Source organism: Scleropages formosus, chromosome 22 (assembly GCF_900964775.1).
Source record: "Scleropages formosus chromosome 22, fSclFor1.1, whole genome shotgun sequence".
NCBI classification, from domain to species: Eukaryota; Metazoa; Chordata; class Actinopteri; order Osteoglossiformes; family Osteoglossidae; genus Scleropages; species Scleropages formosus.
The window spans coordinates 4,366,798-4,385,513 of record NC_041827.1 but is presented as its reverse complement, the minus strand read 5'-3'; the positions used below and the strand labels follow the sequence as shown (position 1 = coordinate 4,385,513).

General features: G+C 47.8%; 1 long non-coding RNA gene across 1 annotated transcript; it reads left to right on the top strand.

Annotated features, from left to right (window-relative positions):
- The first annotated feature begins 2,194 nt into the window (after positions 1-2,194).
- On the top strand, positions 2,195-3,507 carry LOC114909312 (uncharacterized). The gene is made up of 3 exons (XR_003797216.1): positions 2,195-2,474; positions 2,817-2,905; positions 3,441-3,507. It is a non-coding gene; the product is annotated as an uncharacterized LOC114909312 (long non-coding RNA).
- Positions 3,508-18,716: the final 15,209 nt, after the last annotated feature.

Genomic DNA, 18,716 nt, shown 5'->3' with positions numbered 1-18,716 from the left:
GTGGAAATTTCCTCTCCGTTTGCAGCTCGCTAAAACCCGTATTTACAATTCCGTAGCCATTATGTCCTACCAGGCCCTCTGTGCCCGCCGCACCGTCCCCCGCATTAGCCGAAAATTGGACTCTGCGAACTTAACAGGAGGCGAATGGCGCGAGCAGAATTGTCTCTCGCTCCTGCGGGAGGAGCGGCGCCGGGGGAGCCCAGCGTGGGGCTCGGAGGAATGAAGACCCCCCGAGAAACCCCGCCGCCCCGCCGCCACCCCCGCAGGGCTCAAGCGACACGAGCCGTCAGGCCGAATTCCGCCGTCGTGCACCGCGGTACGACGCTGCGAGGGCCCGGAATGGCAGCGAACACCTGAGGCTTTCCTTTCTTGACAAAGCCTCCACGTACAATTAATAATACGGCGCGCTTCCCTTCTAATTGTATTTTAAAACGTGTAATATGCAACTTTTAATTATCCTAATTCACAAAATGTTGTTTTTCTTTATTTGGAGGGGAGGAAATGAATAAATGACTCGGTGCATTACCTTCCAAGTTTCCTGTAATTAACTTATGTAAATAAGACCCAGCATTACCCATTGTTCGGCATCAGTCGGGCTGTACGCTGATTGTAATTATCTCATTAATACAGTAGATGTGTTCCCGAATTTCAGTTTTAGAAAGCGACGCTCCTTGCGTAAAAAGCGGTGTGATGCTGTCATGGAAACGGGGCTTTTGCCGTCTCTAATGGGCGCCACGGAGGCCACCGCCGCCTTCATGGGGAGGCCCGCCGCCGGCCAGCGTCGCGATTGGTCACACGGCACCCTGCGATCGGCTCAGCCCCACCGGAGCCTGATCCGGACGTATTTTTCTTCGATTTTAAAACGGTGGTTTAGATAGCACATGTATAAGTGCATGGGGGGTGGGGGTGGGGGTGGGGGGAGGGGTGTTATAATAAGCTTCAGTTTGCTTTAGTAAACACATTGTTTTTTGTCAAAAAATATTAACTCATTGAAACTCCTGCCCAAGCCATTAAAAGTTTAATTTTATCGAAGCAGACATCAAGTCATGGCCTGTTTCTCAGCTGTATATAAATCATCATATAGTTTCATTCATTCATTCATTCATTCATTTTCACTGTGGCTGAAAACTCAGTCCACCTGTCTAATGTTGCGATAAACCTGAAATAATTGTTTTAGTGCTGATGCAGTTGTGTTACTTCTTACCGATTATTGAAACCGAAACAATTTTAAAAAGTATCCTCTTAAAGTCATATTTACTAAGAACTATTTCCTTAAAGGGAATAGATCCATTTATTACACACAGTAAAATAAAATGTGCTCTAACAAATATCTAAATTGCTACACACAGATGAAAGTGCTAAGCAGACTGGCTTTTTTTTTTTTTTGTCATGACAGAAACGACTCGGAAGTTTGCTAAAAAAACGACTCGGTGAAATCTTGCATGATGCCTTTTCAAAAACAAATCGAATACATGGCGACACCCTTCTCAGCTGGTTAATTTTTTTTTTCCGCTTTACTGTGGTACTGTTGAAAGGTAAAGCAGAGCACATGAAGTCCATCGAGCATAAAGAACGAGCAGACAAGCCTTGAAATACCCATATTTTTTGCGGATGGGCCGCACAATGTACGAGGTGTCCTTGGTTCCGTTCAGAATGAAATTATTAAAATGGTTCCATAATGTCGGCGGATTTTAAGACAATAAAACAGCTTTTTTGTTTTTGTGAGGTTCGTCCGGCATTTTTTCCAAGATGATTCTCAAAATTAAAACAAAAATCTGAAAAAGAAATGAATAAAATAACCAAGGGATTTTCTTCATGTGCAATATGTGCGTATATCCACCGGAACCACTTGTCAATTAACGCCAGGACACATCGCAGAGACTTTAACGCAGATGAAGCATATTTACCGCACCGCACTCGAATACCACATTTGTTTACGTTGATTTCCTGTTTGACAAAACACCAGCGAGCAGAGAAGAAACCCTAAGCGTTGACTTCTTTAGATTCCTACAAGCACGGCCCTAATGGCAGGACCGGAAAAGGCCCGGTCTCCCGCCGGCCACACGCGTCCCTCCCCTCTGCTCGCAGAATCAAGGTAAACGGCGCGGAGCCGAGCGGCGTCGGGCTCCCTGCGGTCACGCCGCCTCTGTTTATCTCGGAGCACGCGGCCCGCGTCTTGAGGAGCCCTCTAATTCAATCGGCGTCCTCGTCGGACTGCACGAATGAATCAAGCGTCTGTTTACCCAACGCCGGTGCCCGTTTCACTGATTAATTCACATGACGCCAAAAGCAATGTTCTGCCCCGCTTGTCACGCCCCAGCCCCCGCTCCCACTTCCTCATCGTTTCGGTCATTTTTTTTTTTCTCATCATGCTTCAGCGGCATCTCTTAAAACGTGAACCCAACGGATATCGATAACTATTAACCCTTGGATGTCCCTGGAGAGACCGGCCTTCTTCAACCAACTTCTCCGCTGTGAGTCGGTATCTTCAGAGGACAGTGCTGTTCACCTTGGATGTGCAGGTGTCTGGATTAGTTAGTGCCTCGTGCGGGAGGCTGTGACCGCAAACCGTGCGAAAAGCGTTTCTTTGCGCTCTGGTCGGTACTGCGGCCGGTCAGTACTGCGGTGAGGCCCGTGTTCACTTTGCGGGACATTTTGAACGTGTCACAAGGGGCGTGAAGACGGGGATCTAACTCCCTTCTCTGGAAAGTGTCCGAACTCATTAGGCAACCAGCGCGCCTTATTTCTTGCTTTAAAACATGGAACATAAACGTCAGACCGTATCTTGAAGTGTTAACCTGTTTTGTGCACTCCAGGGCGCCGCGTGAACGACGTCGAAAAATCCGAGGTCCGACGCCCTGAGAAGAATGAAAAAGCAAACGTGCAAATCCAGAATTGTGTGTCGGTAAGAAATCAAAACTCACGATCCAATTTCCAATACAGGGCTTTGATTTATGTGTCTTTATTAATGTTTCTCTTCGCCGGTTACGGTGCGTTGCGGAGGAGCTGAACTTTCTCCAAGTTGCTAGTTCTCCGCGGCCCTTCAATGAAGAAGAAAAGAGCCAAATGGATTTATAGATGCACAGCAATTTTCTGTTTTATCATTTCTGATATAAATCCTCGCCGGGTCATTCAGACTTGCTGCCTCTCTGCATCCGACACACCTCCACCTTGGGTTCGGAGGGGGGGGGAGATACTTTCCCTCCGTTCTACCAAGGGTCTGATTTCATGTGGTGTAGCTGGAAAACTCCGAAATTGAGAGTGAGATGAAATAAGGGGGGGGGGGGAAACATTGATATTATGGTTTAAGGTGAACAAGAACGCCAGACAAAGAAGTTCTTGCAGCGTCTCGGTATATTTCAGCTTTGTGCAATTTTTTTGAAACGTTATCTTGTTTTAGAAAAAAAAAAAAAAAACGCAGGTCGTCCGCCTTGTTCCAGGTGGCGTGCCTCGCGATGAATGGAACCCTGGATAATCAAGGAGGCAAGCTGGGCACGTCGCGCAGCCCTTGACGGCCCCCGTCGGCCCCCGTTCCCGTAAAGGTCAGCGCTGCTCCTGGCGCTGATGCTGCCCCTAATCGCAGCTCCCAGCACTCGCTCGCCAGCAGCAGTCAGGCCTGCGCTAAGCCCCTGACACTCAAAGGACAAAGGCCAGGAGCTTTAGCCTGCTACTGTCTGCTTCTCACCTGGATCAGCAGCGCTCTGACACAGCACCTGCAGGACCAATCCAATCTCCCTTTTTTCCAGCAACAGAGGATTCTCACCGCCAGTGCCGCACAAAGGCCCAGGTAAGGGATCCCGGCACGCAGCCATCCGGCCGCCCTATCGGGTTACCTGCCGTTTAAGCTGCTGTTGCAGCGCGCGCAACGGAACGGTGCGGTGCGACAATGACAATGGCGGCGGCGGCCCCGACACCCCTCCCCCCAGCCCTTCCCGAGCCTCATTTCCGACGGCGACTGCCATTTCACAGCTGTTAAGTGCTGTCTCTCTCTTTGTTGTGATTAGGGGGAAATTAATAGATGCCGTTCGGTAATCAGCTTCCATTAGGGCCATCAAGCTGTCAGCGCTCAGAGAGGGCAGCTCAGCTCGGAGTGGACAGGGAATAATTGAGCGGCCGCTGATGGGCGCGTTGGCAATTGCATTAGCGCTCCGCCTGCCGCCGGCTCGGGTATTAGCAAGCCTCCTCTCCAAGGGCAGGCGGGGAACCTCCCTACCCCTGGCTTCCCCCTTTAGGATAAACCCAATCTAGTAGATGCAGGGTGCAGACTGGCCTCATGCACTTATTTCCCACGGTGAGCATCTCGCCGCAGAGCCCTAGGGCCGCTCTAATACCGCTCATTGCTCTGTATGTGTTACGGGGTTCAATTAGTTCATTCCCCTGCATGCCTAGGGTGTCGTGTCTTGCATCGCATTTTTCTCTGCTCGGGGTGCTGATCGGAAAAGCACTTAAAAACCTGGGTGTGCTTACGAACATATGTGCTTTGGTTAATTTCCATGCAGCTCCGGTACAAAGATGTAATACAACTTGGAGAAAAAATGTTAAGCTCCCATCTAGCTGCTCTCGGCAGGTGCGAGTCGAGGGATGGACGCTTGTTAGGGCTTTTTGAACCCTGTGCTGCTGTGTCCTAGTAGCGCTACCCTTCTTCGAACTGCACCACTGCGGGAGTACGTACCCTGTTGGGCTCCACTTAGTTTTCTGGTACCCCGGTACTGTCGGCCAGAAGATGATGTAATGTGTTGCGGATTTGCTGTACAGTGCTGCGTGACTGGCTGAAGAGGAGGTGTCGCCTCTGTCAGGACTTACAGATCCATCTAAATGTGGCCATAGGACAGCAGGCAACAAATCACAGTAGTGGCTACTGTAATAGTTACAGCTGCTACTTTTGGACCCAAAGGTTGCAGGTTTGAATCCCACCCTCAGCTGTGTTACTCTTGAGCAAGGTACTTATCCTAAATTGTTCTAGTAAAATAATCCAGCTGTATAAATGAGCAAAAAATTGTAAGTTGCCTTGGAGAAACTCATACAGTAAGCATAGGTGGCATGGTGGCACAGTGAGTAGTGCTGCTGTCTCACAGCATCTGGGTGGTGCGAGAGAATGTGGGCTGGATCCCTGCTCAGTCTGTGAGGAGTTTGCATGTTCTCCCCCGTGTCTGCGTGCGTTTCCTCAGGGTGCTCTGGTTTCCTCCCACAGTCCAAAGACATGCTGTTCCGGTTCTCCATAGTGCGTGAGTGACAGAGTGTGTGTTCCACTGATGTATGGATGAGTGACCCAGTGTAAGTAGTGCATCTAGCAGTGTAAGTCACCGCGGTGAATAAGGTGTGCGGGCTCATAACACTACATAGTGTTCGTTGTAAGTCGCTTTGGAGAAAAGTGTTTGCTAAATAAACAAATGTAAATATAGTGCACTGTTTCTTCTCCTCAAGGCTTTTGTACAAGTAACTCTGCAGAAGTTCGGTTAAAGAAAACCTACAAGGGGTGCCTTAAGAGTGAGCATGTAAACTGCTTGTGGAATTGAAGCTGAACTTTGGAAAAAAAAAAAATCCAACTCCACATTTTAAATGTTTAGTAGCTGCTCTGTGTCGTTATTAATAAATATGCATTAGATTGTATTTTGTCATTTGTAACGAGGGGAAAATAAACTTTTTGGTCCACTAGCAGAGGGGATAAAAATTAAGAGATGAGAAATTTTACAGCCTGTCTGATTTTTTAAAGGTCACAGCATTTTTACTTCGGCTTTCTTCGTCTTCCTCCTGTTACACTGCGGCACTACATTTCCTCTCACAGCGCTAACTTTCTTTGTTCCTCATATGTAGTGTACGTGTGCGAGTCGATTGTCAATTTAGGGCTTGTTATTTCCGAAAATCAAAACAAACACCGCTGAGTAACAGCGGCCGAACCGCTTCCCAAGGGCTTGGAACTTTGGAAATCTTTGTTGCAAGAGAGCGGTTGTATTTTGGAGGGTTTTTAATGTTCTCTGGCTGCTTCAATCCCACTCACCTCCAATAATTACAGGGGTTTCATAGTAGGGGTGGCTGGTAGTATAGTGATTAAAGCAATCTGCCTTTGACCCTAAAGGTTGTGGGTTCAAGTCCCCCCCTCCAGCTGTGGTGCCTTTGCACAAGGCACTTACCCTAAATTGCACCAGTAATGTTGCCCACCTGTTTGAATGGATAAATAATTATAAAAGGGTTTGGAGGAAAGTGTCAGTAAATATGTGTGTGTGTGTGTGGCTGGCATTGATTTCCCACTATGATCCAGGTTGACTTTTCCCCTGTTAATCAGTTTGAGATCCAAGCCATAATAGCAAATACACATACATAACCATAGCGTAATATGCTTGAAAGGCCTTCTCGTTATTTCTTTATACCCTGTGTTGAAGGACGTGGTGATAACAGTGCTTTCTGATATGTTTTTTTCCATCTCTTCATCACGTGGAGTGAAGACCTGCTCTTCCCGATTCCGACACCGATAACGCAGAAGTCCAACAGTTATTTTAAGACGCTTAACTATTCCGCCACTCGCATGTGTGCTAAAAACATGAAAAAACATGAAAAAACACACCTCCTGCTGCCCTTCAGAATGTGTTGCACAGAATCTGCATCCGGATGAATGTAATTACAATAGGATTTGATGTTCTGGTGAGCCAGGGATTATAAGGCCTTATAGGAGAGATGGAGCGCCCCACCTTCATCACAGACACATATGGGCGACCCAGCTGTGATCAGAATCAGAGAGAGAGAGATGGGGTAAGGCAATTTAATTGACAGGATTAGAGACAAAACTTAAATCTATCAGATCGTATGTGATATGCAGGGTCTGGTTACAGAGGGCGAAGGATTACGGGGGTTTGGTTGCTGTCTCGTTTTCAAAAAAAGGACAAAGTGTCGTATAAAATGCAGTCATGAAAGAAACATGTGAAAAGACAGAAGTTCACTTCTGCAGGGCTCCTCATATATACCAAGCGAGCGACTTCAAGGGCTTATTTTATTACACGTGGAAAGCAACCTTGCCTCCTGCGAATTACTTCATGCCTCTGGGGAGGAGGTGAGGATATGTCTTTACAGAGCAAGATAAGCACTTGTTTTGAGCTGGATTGCACCTCCCGGGGATGCAACTGGTCAAGTGTGTCATAGTCCTGTTTCAGGACAATTCGGGCTTTTTGAAATTCTCATCAGGAGCTTGTGTTAGACAGCCAAAGCCATTCATTCGTGGCCTCTGAGGACTCTGGCTACACACACCTGTCCCACCTGGCAGCACTGGAGGGGGGTGCTGCTGGAGATGGACACACAGACAGCCCTGTGGTAGGACCAAATCCACTTTAACAAGGGCCAACAAAGGAAACAGCTGTTATTCCTGACCCCACATGCTGTGCCCAGCGCCATCCTGCTGTGGAGACACTGAAGAGTGAGGCAAAGTTGCTGGTGCCGTCACACCCGATGGGGAAAGTTCTGGAATCAAGAACCAGTGCCTTGTTAATGCTTTTTTTGTTCTTGTTGTTTTTGTTGTTGTTGCTTGCTTATTTCTCAGCCAGTGCTGAATGAGCATATATTAGTAGACAGCCTTCACATATTATTTAATCATTTGGCAGAGATTCTGATTCACAGTGATTTATGAGGCCAGCATGGGATAGTACAACTGGAGCAAATTCCAACAGGGTAACAAAAGCATTATTATTATTCTTACTGTAGAATAGAAATTAACAGTGGGGATAAGCATTGATTAAAAAAAAGTACAATACAATAATATAAGAATTCACAATTAAAAGCACAATTGCTATAGCAAATGGATATCTAATAGTTTAAATAAACAGTGCTGCCTCAAAGCCCATATAGGATTTGGTGAGCACTTTCTAAACCAGAAATAACCTCCACTTTATGGCAATCTAAGTGTACTTAGACACTGGACGGCATGTGAGCTAGCAGATACATTAAGCAGTTTCATTTGCAGTTTGCTCTATCAGACACTTTAAAGTAGAAAACGCAAACTGTGATCGCAAAAAAAGACACGTTTCCATAACATGCCTTTATAATGCAAGTCATGAGAATGTCAATTCATTAAAACTATGATGTCAAATGACTTCATTTGACCAGATAAAATGTGCCCCTGGAGGAGGAGGGAAGTCTGCATAGAAAGGAATTCTGAAAGTTGCAACACCCCCCTCTATGAGATGGCACTTAGGCGCTTATACCGCATGACAACGGGCAAAGAAAAGTGGTGTGAATCTTTTAAGACGTGACCTGCACTAGGACACTTTACCGGGAGTGTGTTCTGTGTTCTTTTTCCCTGGGTGGGGACGTAATCCATGTCTCAGCATCCAAACGGGACTCCGGATGATTTCCTGAGGTCAGCATCTGTTCGTGAAGCCAGGAGGACACCGGCGGAGGACTGTGAGTCTGAGGGCAGTGAACTCTACAGTCAGCAGGCGCCTGCTCAGGCACACGTCACTGGGGGTATTTCAGCCCCCATACAGGTTTGCACTACATCTTGCTTGCAGAGACCATGAAGGCTCTGCTAAAGGCTCATCCTCAGTCAGGGTGTGAGCAAGGGGGACGGGCCTGGCCTTTCTCCATTTCCTGTATGTTTTCTGTCGTGATGATTGTTGGTCTTGCCATCCTGCAAGTAGGCCCATTGCGGACGATAAAGGAAATTGCAGAATTCCAGCGTAGAGGACGGGTATTTTGAAAAGGCGATGCTTTGGCCTGCCGCGGGGAGAGCCCTCAAGTCCATATCCCACGTCTCAAAGGGGCCTATGTTTAGATATGGTCCTACCGCTGGATAGGAGAACCAGGGAAAGGAGGCCCGCGTCTGGAGAGGGGGTTGCCGCTCAGTTACGGAGCTTAGAGTTTCCAGCCATCCTAATAAGAACCACTTAAACCAAACAGCTCCCTTCCTCCTCGTTGGTCCCATCCTGGGAGCTACCTGCAAGCCCTGCGAGCTGCAATTTAATAAGAAGCTGCGTGGGATTCTGGGTGCTAGCAGGGCAGAGTGGCCTCTCTTTGGGGGAAAGGGGGCTGGCTGGGGGGATTCCATGCAGGAGTATGAGACGGGCAGGCCAACGGTAAAAGCTGTGTCCAGGGAAAGTGTGTCGCTTTGAAAAGTGGGAAATGCCGTGTGCCAGATAGTGTAGTAGGATGGGTGCAGCAGCCTCACGGCACATCATTTCTTTATTTTTTACGTCCACCTGGGCTTGTGCTCTTGTTTACAGTCATTAACCATGCCCTGTGTCACTGGGCCAGGTTTCAATTTTTTTTCACTTGAAAGTAATCGCATCACATTTTCTGATCCGATACTGTTGGTCCAAACTACAATGACCTTTCCTTGTTGAGAGTTTACTGAACGACATTTTGCACGAAAGGATTTTGGTGATCTTGTAAAAGGTAAAGTACTTGCCAGTGTGGTGGTCCTCAGTGGTGTAAGTCTTCTGTAAGGAGAAGAGTTCAGCGCACCATGCTTACCCCAGTGTACTCCACACATGTCTCTATGGTGCCTACATGGTTACTCCAGGTTATATGGGACAAGAGGAGCTCACATTAAAGGCATCAGGCTTCATGTGTCCTTTGTACAGGACTGACCTCAGTCTGAAATACAAGCTCTGGGGCTATAGACCAGACTGCTTCACAAAGTCCCAAAAATGTCAGAGTTTAAACGCATGAGTGGAGGTTTAATTTGTTATATCAGGAAAAGAGCTGCACAGGTGTGATGATGGGCAATGGGCTCTAGTGAGCTGTGATTTGTGTAAAAGTCTCTCCACTATGTCTCTGTATCACACCGGAGAAGTCCCCACTCATAAATTAGAAATGCTTATGAAGCCCCGAGAGATTCACGTTTGATTCTGATTTAACTGTCTTCAGCCTCCAGTGAAAGAATAAAAGTTTCTTCCATCTGCCTGTTGGTGCAAAAAGGCAGGCAGTGAATAACACTGAGTCCAGCTATTGCATGTGAGCAGGCATCTCCATGGAGTGCCCTTTGACCCCTTCTCCATGCTTCATAGTCGATTCATTTCCTTTCTTGTGCTTGAGGCCCACATAGGGGCGAGGGTTTTATGCAGCTTGGGTCACGTGACTGTCCCCTCCCCGATCGAAACGCAAGCCTTGCCATCGAGCCTCGGGGGATCTCAGAACAAGCTGTACAGTATCTATTATGAGACAAGTGGTGGCTTTTGCCCCAGGACGTGTTTTCCCTGGGCTTACAAAGGCAGCCAATGTATCACTGCAGTTTCTTTACAAATCTGCTGTATCCTATTAACCCCCCCGCCACCTCCCCACCCCCAACTGTCATCTCCTTCATCACTAAAGTAAGGCTACAGTACTATCATTTGCTGGCATGTGGCCGGTCCACCTCTGACTCACTCACGCTCACAAACAAACACACACACACACACAGTGCCTTGCTGAGAAGGGAAGGGAGTCGTTTTATGTACGGGATTTCACCAGTGAAGATGGACATGTACAGTTCATGATAAAAAGTTACCAGCGTTCGGTGTATTGTCCGTTTCTAGGGGACGCTGATTTTGTCCCGGCACAATGACCATCTCCACGCTTTCGAATTTTAGTGTTATACTAGAATGTTAAGGCTGCATTGCATCTGTCTCATCTGAAATGACAAAGACCATATGTGGATGGTCAAATTCTAAATAGGCATTGCTGTCAGTGTGTTTTTTTAAAAAAAAGACATCACTTAATTTGGCATTGCTACACAGAAAAATCCTATGAGTGCATTGGGATTTTTTTCACAGGTACACCTACTGTTTTAAGAATTTGCTGCAGCCCCATCAGCGTTATTGTGCAGAGATAAATGTTTGTTTAATGTGCTCAACAGCTCGAACATGCTAAACATGTACAACCGACTGTACACATATTTCTGAACAGGGGAACATGTCACACATCCTATTCATTGCAGGCTGGGGTCTGCACACACACTTCTCTGCCCATTACACTGAGGTTAATCACAGGATCGGCTTGCAGATGTAGATTCAGCACCAGTCAGGATATTCTGCACATCACTCAGAGTGTGTGTGTGTGTGTGTGTGTGTGTGTGTGTGTGTGTGTGAGAGAGAGAGACTTGCAACGTGAGCAGTTGATAAGGGTGCCCTCTGTTGACAAAATACTTTAATGCAAACGTTGCCAATGAAACATTTCTCTTTGTCGGAAAAGCGGTAGTAAGTATCATTTGCAGTAAACGATATACTACGGTAAAGTGTAGGAGATCATGCAAAGCCCCTTGGAGCCAGATGAAATATATCAGTTATGACTGGTAAAGGTTACCCTGCTGTCTTTTCAACTTACTCCTCTGAGGTGATGATCTGGAGCTTTCACTCGGCTGAAAAGTCACTAAAATCCCACTTTTAAGTAACGGCATGGATGTACCATTGATTTCACATTCGCACGTCCAGCCTGAATGGACCTGTCGTATTCCTAGCTAATCTCGGACCTGCGCGCAACACGGTCCGTTGAGTTAACATCAGCCCTTCTGTAAACTGGCACAGATCATTCCCTCAACAGGATCTGCGGCCCTGTACGCGCCCAGCCGTGGGCCAATCCCGGTTCTGACGCCGCTGCGATAGCACACAGATGGAAATGAAGTGACAGAGCAGTAAGCTGGGTATGCCTCAGATGCCCGCTCGCTTGCGCGACAAAGACCTCTGACAGCAGTGTTCCTCAGCAAAGCCCAGAGTGACAGAGGAGCTGCGGTACCGTGGCGGTGCTCCTCCGTAAAACCCTCAATGGAAGCAGAGCTCCGGCGCCGTAGCGCAACCCCTCGCTACAGCCGACACACTGGCTGTGCGGCTGAGGGAGTATTGGAGCTCTAACGTTCTTCCACTGCTGCTCAGAAATGTCCCCAGAGGAATACAAATTGACAATATGACAAACACTGTGCCGCTGTGGTACTATAGTTCGGTGGCAGCAGGAAGCGCATTTGCATTTTTTCATTTATTCAGGTTTTGCTGATGCTTTTCTCCGAAGCAACTTACAGTTATTTACCCATTTATACAGCTGGGTAATTTTACTGGAGCAAATTTAGGGTTAGTACCTTGCTCAAGGGTACTGCAGCTGGAGGTGGGATTCAAACCTGCAACCTTCAGATCCAAATGCAGCAGCTCTGCTGTCATGGATAGGGCTCATACCTTAAGTTCTAAAGGTGCTCAGTTCGAATCCAGTTCCTGCTGTAGTACCCTTACCCGGACACTTACCCCAAAGCGATACAGTAGGAGTATGCTGCAGTGTAAATGGAAAAATAAAGTAAAGGCATGAGCTTATTAACAGTTAATAGTAATACTTCACAGAGGACTCCATCCTCACAGTAAGGTTTGAACACTGCAGTACTTGGAAGGACTCTTCCGGCTTCCTCCGCCTGTACGACGATGCCGCCGCCAAACCACGGGAGCGTTAGAGCTCTTGGGGGTCATTTGGCTGATCCCTCGGTTTTCCGACAGTTAAAGGACCACTGAATGAATGTAAACAAAGGGAACAGCCTCAAGGCTAATTAAAAGTGTCCCGGGTCCCAGCGTCGTCCCGCGTGAGCCAAGCATTCGTGGCTCCTCCTTCATTCAAATGCAATTAAGAATAGAAATTTGTTCCAATCCACTGTACTCTGTCAGGTCATTGGCGTTCCACCGGCTCGCATCCCACTGAATATCTGACTTAATTATGGAGCGAACCCTCCAAAGAAGGGGATCAGCTTTGATGTGGGAGCTGCGCACACAGCACGAGTTTATATGCGGGCCAACGGAGCGCTGCCTGGCGAAGTTGAGGGACTGGGGCAGCTGTTTGACCACCACAAACTCATGCGAGTCAAATCCGTGGGGTGCGGATGAAGAAGGAATTTCCAAAGTGTCTTTCCTTCCATTCAAGTTCCTTTTCGTTCCCCTTATCGGAAAACAGTCCTTCTGCTTTTTTTATTTCCAGGGGTGGAAGAAACGAGGTCTCCTTCTCCTGGGAAAGAAGGCAGAGGGGCCCTCGTCCCGGGCCGATTCATGTTCCATGTCCCGGTGAGATATGGCGCGTGGATAATTGATTGTTGGAGTGGGATGGTCGGCGTTGGATCTTGATGGCACCGCTGAAATGTCACCTTTCTGATGTTGCTGTGGTAGAGATATTAAAGGCCCAGAATCAAAGCTTCCCATTTGTGCCTCTTCCTTTCCCACTGTGCTGAAGAAGAGACGAGTGTTTGTCTGGGTTTCATTTTGGCTGGGCAAATCACACACACCCAGCCTTATCTGCGGACCGCAGTACACTTACTCTTCAGTGCATTCAAAATTGGAAGAATATTGCCCCCGTCTTTTTTTTTAAGTGTACGTATAAATCTGGAAACAGTTGAAAACACTCCCAATTTAGATATGTGTCTAGCCGTGTTTGTGTGTGCCAATGTATATAATTGTAAGTAATGGAAAGTAGCTATTGAAGCTTTGGAGAATTTTTGCACTATAATGGCTTCCCGTGTGACGTGCACTTTCCACTTTTTTGTTTCCTTGAGGTGTTTGCATGCATGTTCCAGTGTTTGCCGACGCTCTTCTCGAACTTTTCTGTCTTGGGACTTTCAAAGATGTCGTGCGTATAATTTCGTCTCTCAGCAGGTGAAGAATGAAATGGGCCGGAATCCAATTACAGCGTTTTTCTGGTCCTGGAGAAGGTGCGGTGTTCAGCTGCTGGATGTTCGGTTCATAAACCTGAGTGAGAAATTACGAATGTGCTACAGATGGAATAAGTTGCTCTGATACTTTTGGAATCTGCTTGATGAGGGAATGCAGGTCACTGGAGCCTTGAGATAGGATTCTCACATCCTTGACGACATTTCTCTTCTCAATTACCAAGAACAGCAGAATGGGATACTTCTCCTAATCTAATTTTTCTCAGCCTAGTGGTTAAACCATTTACGAGCTACCATGGTCCCCATTGTTGTCCGACTTGAATGGAGCACCATCAGAAATGTCTTTGAATGCTATGGGCCACATGCAGCACTAAGTCTCTGGGGTGTAAAAGTGGGTCATGTGTCGCTCCTGTTGTGGAAGAACCCAAAACTGATGTTTGGCACAAGTGTCGTCTTGATGTTCCTCATAGACACGCAAAAACTTGCACTTCTCCTTGTGTGATTTATTGACCCCAGAACTCTGATAATGGCTACTCTCCTTGAGGAATCATTGCAGAGTCAAGATCCTCATAGGTAAGTGTCTCCTGGGTATTTGTTCCCACCATGCACGAGACTTAAATTTTGAAAAAGTCTTGCTAAAAAGGTGACGTAATAATTTAAGGTGGTGGTGTTGTGTATGATTGCAACAAAACACCTGCAGGATTTGTTCCCGTGGCGTTAGTCCTGACGGCAGCTCCTGGACCATTGCTCAGGTCGAACACCTCTGGGTTCTTGTCTTAAGAGCTGTCTCTTGATATTGTTCCATTGATCCTTCTGCTGCTTCGGGACTTCCCAGATGTTAAAGTATCCAGCTGAGTGCTGAATTGACACCCAAACGACCAAAAAGACCTAGACAAACTCTTAGCAGGTCCCTATTCACTCTAGGGTGGGGTCTAGGATGTAGGTGAAAGGAAATCCTTTCGCTGAAACTGCATTCATTCAACTGTTCAAAAGATCTTTAACAAAGATGTTGATTTATCTCCTTGTATATACTTTTTAACTCGCAAGTAAAATTCAGTTTTTGACAAAGATGCGGAAGGTATGTTAAATTTTCTTACTTATTTGTCGAGGAAATGTATCTTGTTTCAGTGGTGTACAACAGAAGCTCTCTACATGTATATGGTTGACTCAAGTGTCGAATTTTCTTCCAATAGAAAAGACAGCTTTTGACATGTATCCTACCTGCAATGAGCTTTGGAAGATTCAGTCAACTTTTTGGAACTTTTTAGATAGTGTTACATGACCACTTTTGCCAAAAATTGTGAAACTCATGTAATTGTGACCGTTTTCCCTCATTCATGTTCTTGGTATAGTGGTTCTGGCTCCATGGTTTTACATTCATTCATTTAGTTGACTCTTTTCTCCAAAATAACTGACAACGTTAACACACACACACACACACCAACTGAAACCACTTGTCCCAAGCGGGGTCGCGGCGAGCCGGAGCCTAAACCGGCAACACAGGGCATAAGGCCGGAGGGGGAGGGGACACACCCAGGACAGGACGCCAGTCCATCACAAGGAACCCCAAGCAGGACTCAAACTCCAGACCCACCAGAGAGCAGGACCCAGTCAAATCCACTGCACCACCACACCCCTTTTTGACAATGTTAAGCTACTTACAATTATTTACCTATTTATACAGCTCAGTAATTGTTACTGGCGTAATATAGAGTAAATACCTTGCTCAAGGGTACTACAGCTGGAGGTGAGACTCAAACCTGGAGCCTTTGGGTCCAAAGGCAGTAGCTCTAACCCTACCAGCTACTTTACCACTACTCTACCAGCTGCCCAGTTTTGTCACCCACTTCCGTTATGTTAATTTCATATTTTTCTTTTTAATCACCAATGAACACAGTACAGGAAATATCTGCAAGACCGCTTATGTTTGACATATCATGTAGAGTAAAGAATGTATGTAGCATCTGTAACATCCTGGCTATACTGTCCTCCTTTATTTACGTCCGCAGACATAGGAGGGGTCTGGCAGCATAACAGATCCCAGACATCTCATAAAAGGCAGCTTTTCCCAGTAGTCTGGTGTGAACGGACATGTAAACTTAGCCAAGTATTAACGGAAAGGGTGGGCTTCTCCACGCTACACTGCGCTGCTGTGAGAATCTTCCCCGGCGTGACAATGGCAAAAAGCAAACAGACTGCAGAGAGAAGGGAAACCAGGAGGACAGACATGTGGCAGCGGGGCCAGGGGTGTAAATCTTGGTGTGAGGGCAACAAGGGGCATGGGCTTGGGTGGCATTAATAGCGACCACATGTCTGGGATAACTTGAGTGTAAGATGTACAGTAACTGCCATCAGTGGGTAGGTTGACATGTGCCACATGCAAGCTTCTGGATGGGACACTTTCGCACACTTTCACACACCTACTGTGCGGACGGAGGCCTGTTGTTCGCCATGACGGTTACCCATCATTCACAGGATGCCCTTCTCGCACATCCTCTTCCGTCGTCTGGGATAGTGGAGTAGGGACGGCGGGGAGCTTTGTCAGCTCCATAAAGAGGATGCCCACGGCCTAAATACGGTGCCCGAGGGAGGCGGCGACACCTCCGTGTCCCTCTGGTTGCCCTTTCTTTGCCCCTGACACCGCAGCGCTTGTGCTCTCTCGCTCTCGCTTCGCAAACGGACTTCGAATTGCACGGGCCTCATCTCAACGCTTGACTCGGGAGCGCGCACCCGGGCTCTTCGAGGTGGTGTACGTCGCGCCGCCCGTCGGGACGCCCCAGCGCCTCGCAGGGGAGGGCTGGGGGAGAGGGAGGCATCCCTGGCGGGCACAGCTCCGCTGGCTGGCACTGCCGCCGCCGCCAACCGCTGCGCTAATCCCTGTGTCTTCATTACATTTGCTGCGGCAAACTGGGCCGTGAGGTCCCGCTGCTGCACCCGCGCTCATCAGCGCTCTGCGTTTGAAGATAGGCGCTGTAAATAGCATTAGGGGCTCTAATGGTGGCGGAGGGAGACAAGCGGAAGGGGCTTGATTTGAAGCATGTGGGGGAGCAGAGCGCTCGCCTGAATGGATCCCGCCGCCGTTGGAATGGCCCAGGGGCAAATCTGCACTGGAACTATGGCGCCCGTTTTAAATGGCAGAGCACTCATTAAATCTGTATATTAATGCAATCCCTCACTTTGTAACGTTGTTCCTACATGTGTAAACAAGTTGTACTCAAGCAAGCTCCTTTGAAATGGGGGGTGGGGTGGGTAGCCTTCATATGGATTGTTTCCGAAAGCAGCACATCAGGGCCTTTCTCCATTCGGTTCACGGATGTATCAGTCCCAAAGTGCAAATCTTGAGCAAGTTAATGTTTTAATGCCGGTATCTATGCGTGGGAGCAAAGGTGCAGTATTTAGCCTTTCTGGACCGATGTTCTGACGTCCGTTTCGGGAAGCGCGCTCAGGGAGAGGACGAGGAAGGTCGTGATTCCGGCAGTGTGCTCGGCAAGTCAAGACGCCAAGTCAAAGTTCAACTGGTAGACGAATGACGGATGCAAAAGCCACGTATGTTGTGTCCAGAACCACAAAGACACTGATCTGCCTTCATGATCAGTATGAGATGAACCACGTCTGGGCCGTCCTGCGGTCCTTAGCAGGAGCCAGTGAGATGTTAAGTCTCGTGTCACTATGGGATTTATGGGCACGTCTGTCATTTTCGTCTTTTGCAGCACGTGTGAATGGAACCAGCCCAAGAGCTGGTCTCTAGTCCTCTGTCCGACAACATCTCCACGACGATGTTCTCATCGGCCAGGTTCTCTTTTGTTTTCAGTTTGGTTCCCAACGCCTGAGACAGAGGAGAAATAGTTCAAGAAACATGATGGGTCTGATGCTCTGACAGCCATTCGCTGCCATGGTGCCAAAATACTGGGAGCCCTTTTTTACTCGGGAATGTTATGAAGTTCTCAAGCAGCAATATGCGCATTGCATACCTGACTGTATCCGCACATTAACAATGGAAAAAATAAGTGCGGTTTAATGTTATTTTTGGAAACGTTGAAAATGTTTTAATCTCATCCTGTGGCCCAATGCGCTAGTACCCTTCTGGGCATTGTGTTGCCTTTTTCTCCGGCTGCCTGGGCACAGATGCTACTGAATATCTTAATGGAACACAGGCCTCACAAGTACTGGCTCACTTTAAAAGATACTTGGTGTTTACCGCGTTTCTCCTTCCCACCGCCGGTAACAGGATTACGACGTGACAGGCGGGAATCGCTGGGATTCTCCGACTTGTCCACAAGCTCCCCCGTCTTGCGGAGCGGCATGGTGCGGTGCGCCCAGTGCTTGGGTTCGAGAAGCCCCTTCAGGTCTGAGAGAAGACCTCTGCAGCGGGCTAGATAAAGCCCCGACTTCGGAGCCTGACGACCGCGGGGGCACGGGGGAGAGAGCGGAGCGCTAATAAGCCAAGTAGCTCAGTGTGGAATGCTCAGGGTCTTTCTCTTCTTATAGACCAGATGATCCCATCTGCAAACTGATATTGCACCCAACACACACAATCGCACACATACATACCAGCAGAAAGAGGGGAAAAAAATGCAGAAAACATGTTTTGTAGTTCTGCCAACTGCAGATCAAAGGGGCTGACACTTGTTCCTATTCCTTGTTGTTGTTTTTTTTTTCCCTTTTTTTTCCCCCCACAGTTTCTAAGCGTTAAATCTGGTTTAAATTAGCACCCTTGAGCTCTGTGATTGGTGAGACACAATGTTGGGAGGAATCCAGGGGTGTCAGTGGCGATTTGTGCTCCCATTTGAAACAGCCTGTGTGGCATGCATGTCAGCCCCCACCCCGAGCCGCCCCCCCACCGTTCGTTGCTGCGAGTCGAGCGCCCGTCTGTGGGCTGCTAACCAGAAGCAGACAGCTCCTGTGAACGGAGCGTGTGCGCTCGACGCAAGAGAGCACCGTGTTCAGTCTTGTCACCGTCCCCCTTCGGCGGGTCACACTCCTGACATGTGCACCAGAGTGATTTTTTTTCTGTCTTTACCGCTGTACGTGCGTCAGATACTTCAAATCACAGTTTTTCACTCTTTCGCAAAGGGAGCCTAATGTTGTCGCTTTTCACAATCAAGCAAAGCGCCGTACTAATTACCGT